This window comes from Pyxicephalus adspersus, chromosome Z (genome assembly GCF_032062135.1).
Source record: "Pyxicephalus adspersus chromosome Z, UCB_Pads_2.0, whole genome shotgun sequence".
NCBI classification, from domain to species: Eukaryota; Metazoa; Chordata; class Amphibia; order Anura; family Pyxicephalidae; genus Pyxicephalus; species Pyxicephalus adspersus.
The window spans coordinates 57,623,513-57,628,138 of NC_092871.1; the positions used below are offsets into that span (position 1 = coordinate 57,623,513).

Here is a 4,626-nt window from a genome sequence, read left to right on the forward strand (position 1 = left end):
GCTGTGGGGACCGGGTAAGTATATTCTTACAGTTGTAATCCGATTGTCATACAATGTATGACAATCGGATTGCAATATAACGTTTGTTTAACCACCTGACAAAAGTTCGGGTTTAACACTTTTTGCAAGTGTTTTTACCCCAAACCAAGGTCGGGTTTAACGGCTGGGTGGTTAATAATAATAATATTTTTTTTTTTTTGGAACAAAAATAATTGAACAAAAGTGACTGGGTGGAGATAAAGGAAGGAAGGCTAAAGTTACTCACAGCTGCCTACGTTTGCATTGGCACAATGTTCTTTGAGGTTGATTTACTAATGGGTAGAAAATACTCTTTGCCAAGGGGCATTGCTAGGATTGTAAAAGATCTGCTGTGCCCTGAAGGAAATAGTAAGTCAAGAGAACAGGAGTCACACCTATGGAATATTGTGCAGGAGTCATGTAATGCACAAAGTGCAGGGGTCAGGTGTATGCAACATACATAACACAAGAGCCAGAAGTAAATACAGCTCAGAATCCCCTCAACTTAATTTCACTACTTTATTACTAAAACACAGCATTAACCCAATGAACACACACTGTATGAACATATGTACATTGCATAAACAGTAGAACCCCGGTTGTCTGGAACGCATATAACCAGAAAACTCAGATAACCGGCACCTGACAGCTCCGCTTACTTGATTGCTCCTGCAGCCCTAGTGGAGCTTTTGCAGCTCTGCATCCAAGAACACATACCACAGTTCCGCTAGGGCTGCGGGAGCAATCAGGAGAGCAGAGCAGAGCTCCACTGATTGCTTGACTCCGTGATTAACTAAGTGAAACGACACTTGAGCCGTCATCAGGGTTTCCCTTTTCTCAGCCATTCAGCACTAGAGGTGAATGAGGACAAGTCTCCCCATTCAAGTCTAGTGCAGAATGACTGAGTAACCTTAGTTACCCAGAAACTACACTTATGCGGAATCAGCTATTCCCCGTTGTTCTGGATAACCGAGGTTCCACCGTACATACATACACTACGTACACACAAACACATAAACACATACATACTGTACGTATCTTTAGCCACCTGCTGTCAGTAGAGTTCTCCAATCAGTAGTGAGAATGAACTTTGCCAATTGCAGAACTTTCCATCTGATTGGGAGGGCATTGTAGACCTCTGCAGAGAGACCGTTGCTTCCACACACTGAGTAAGTGTCCTTCCATGCGGCAAGCTGGCAGGGGTCAGGCTTTCCTACTTAAGATGTGGCTATCCTTTACTCTAAGACTTTGTATACCTTTTTCTTTCATGCATCCAAAATGTATTTAGCTAATTCAATTAAAACTTCTGTTGGGCTTAAACATGCACAACACAGATAACGTATAATATTTCCAGAGCTGATTCTTTCATTGTTCTACATATTAAGATGAAGTTTAAATGAAGTGTGAAGGCTGCCATTGCTAATGTATCCATCTAAAATACAAATTCTCCGGCCATCATGCTGATCCGGTAGTTTTAGTTCTTTCTAAAAACTATATATACTATGTAGCATATTGATAACTGAATATAATAAATGGTCTATAGTTCTTTATAAATATAACAAATGACCCATCTTACCCGCAATTGCCCCAGAAATCCTCTTGGTACTAGATGCTGGCTGCAGGTTTACCCTCCCTGTGTTGTTAAATTATATTTAATGCCTTCACACACAGAACTCCCTAACAGTCAGGAGATGCAGGAAGTTTAGTCACTTGCCCTGCAGCTACTATATATGTGTATCTGAGCTTATCACACATACACTGTCCCTCCCATGTTACACACTAATAGAGGTTTGTGGCAGGAGCTAGTGACAACCAAGTTTTAGCTGGAAAATTCAGAAGCTCATGATTATAATTGTTATTTTGTGTTGCTATTGTTAGGAGATATTTAGCCTGTGCATTTATTCTATTTAAATAAATGTGATTGCGCACTGAGGGGGTTAAACTGATCCCACACACTAAGGTCTGATTGTACGACCCCTTTAGATTTACCTACAGCTACATGGTGTAAAGGTCTAATCGATGTATTATGTAAACTTAATGTATTGATCAGGAAGTTGGCACATCTAAAGGAGAGTAGAGGAAGTCATTTGTGTTTAATGAACAAAAGTAAAGAACTAGCTACAAGTCTGTTCATAGATGCAAGTGTCCAGCAAAGGACAACTGGTACCAGGTAAAAAATCTGCAAAGAGAGAATATAGCCACTGGAGAATCTTTTGGCAAAAAGAATTATTGAGAACCTGACTGTTCTGTTGTTACAGAAGTTGCAGAGCAGTGCAGAATTATCTCTCAGGGACTGATTTTGATGCTGTCATACACTTATTTTTTCTTCCTGTAAAAGCGTACCTAAAATTAGATTTTTCACTTTACATAAAAGGGTTGACAACCCTTTTATGTTAAGTAAAAACTGTTGTTTTTTTTTTTTTTTAAGTGCAACACCCTTTTTTAGAAAAAAAACACCCTTTTTTTAGAAAAAAAAAGGGTGCAGCGCAAAGCCTCCTGGGATACCTACATCACGCATCCTTGGCTGCTCCTTCTGCGCATGCCTCGGCATCTGGGGCATGCACAGAAGGAGCCCTTTTGTGAAAAGAGAAAAATTTGCAGATTTCACGCACGCACAGTGAGATCGGCAAGTTTTTTTTCCATCCTACATCACCCAATCTCGTGGCTGGGTCGGGTAACATAGGAAAAAGAACCCGGAAGAAGAGGAGAGGATGGCAGCGCCAAGGACGGATACCGGGACAGCACAGGACCTGTTGCAAGACACAGGATCAGACTGTCCTGTGGGATTGAAAGTAAGTGTATTTTTTGGGGGGCATTTTTCAGTTTAGTTCCTCTTTAAGTTAGGTACACATGCTAGATAGTAGTCACCACAAACTAATGGTCACACTTATCTTCAGCAAAAAGCTGATATGTGTAAACAACATATTCATGACAACCTATTTGGAACGACCATTGTGCATTTCAGGAGAGAAGTGTACATCAGGGTGCTGCTCAAAGCCCCCCCCCCCCCCCCCCCCCCCAAAAAAAAAAAAATAGAACAGAATGACACTGTGTGTACATCACTTGTTCATTTGGCTGGAAGATTTAGTGGAATGGATTGGGATTAAGGGCGCAATTTGGAATGTCTGGAAACGATGACAAAAGATTGATATCAGTGGCAATCCTGTGATGTCCATGAAACATCTGTACAAGGCTTTAGAGCAATTATATTAATAAATTGGTAACATCATTCCCTCCATTTTGTCACAGTTCCTTAACCAAGTGATTGACAACTAGACCCAAGCATTGTCAGAGGTAAGGAAGTCACATGATCTATATTTGGAGACACCATGTATTGCCACCAGTTGTGTCAGAAGAATGGTCAGCAGGGGGAGCACTGGCAAGACATTAGTGGGTCTTAGGGTAACTTTAACCTCCCTAGCAGTTCATTTCTGTCTGTATTTATATGCCTAAAAGCGGTACATTGTTTTTCATGAAAATTTATTTTACAGTATATAATAATAGTATCAGTATATTAAAGTTTGAAACACAAAATCATGTCAAATACCAAATTAAATAAATTGAAATTTAAAAAAATTAAATAAATATTATACTCATACTAATATATTATACTGTAAAATATTTGTTCATGAAAGACAATGCACTGCTTTTATACATATACATTAACTGTATTGCATTCAATACAGTTATTTTGTCTTGAATGCAATACAAATAGAATTGAAATTCCCACCACGCCCCTAACGGAACGTCTGCATAAACCAACGTCGCCCGGAACACCCGGTGACTCATTGGATGCAAAGAACGCCGGTCAGAGGAAACAAGAAGACGCGAAGGACGATGGAGGTCGCTGGTGGATCAGGTAAGGCTCGATTTATTATTTTTTTCAGTCAGGTACATCCGTCAGATAGTACATCTCTCACTGGAAATGTCACAAAAATTGTTTCCAACTACAAGCATCTGATGTCCATTGGACACCTGTACAGGGTTTAAGGTTTTCATGGAGGCTAACCGGCCTCCTGTCTGATTTCATGAAGGCTAAAAGTCAATGAACACAGCATTTAATTTTCTTTCTTGCAGTTTTCACAGCACACAGCACAGTGTCTGAGTGTTTAGAATCAGCACTGAGCTGAGGCAGGAGATATCATACCCTCTGTGGAGGACATACAATTTGACACTCTGTTAGACTCCCCTACTAGATTGAGGGGACAGCAAAAATATTCATTTCTAGACATCTCTGGGAGTCAAGGTTGCTCTATTTTAACCATTCACTTCAGATTTTTAGTGACAGGTTCTCTTTAAAAAAATTGTGTGCTAAATCTCTCTGGGCTTTTGCGATCTTTGTATATCCATTGCTTAAATACCTCCCAACTTCTATGTAGAATTAGCTGATGCAATGTGGAAAGTTTGAGCAATGCCCACTAACAATACCACAATTTAATCAGAAGAAAACTACAATTACAAAAAAATAAAAAAATGCAATGTGACATTTTTTTTACTTGCTGCTCCATATTATCATTAAAGGTGCCTGAGTTAAAGACATCTGACATATGGACAACTCCTAGATACCCAGCTTGATCTTGTGCAGGATGGAGGCTTATTAAGGGGGGG

General features: G+C 39.8%; 1 protein-coding gene across 4 annotated transcripts in view; it reads right to left on the reverse strand.

Annotated features, from left to right (window-relative positions):
* Positions 1 to 4,626, reverse strand: part of LOC140344112 (uncharacterized) — a 62,558-nt gene that overhangs the window by 49,278 nt on the left and 8,654 nt on the right. The window contains exon 1 of one of the 4 annotated variants that reach the window (XM_072431051.1): positions 1,595 to 1,689. The exons of 2 other annotated variants lie outside the window; for them this stretch is intronic. The gene's annotated coding sequence lies outside the window, so the exon portion shown is untranslated. Of the gene's footprint in view, positions 1 to 1,047; positions 1,542 to 1,594; positions 1,690 to 4,626 lie in introns of those variants that run through there. One more of the 4 variants, XM_072431054.1, reaches the window with a different exon arrangement.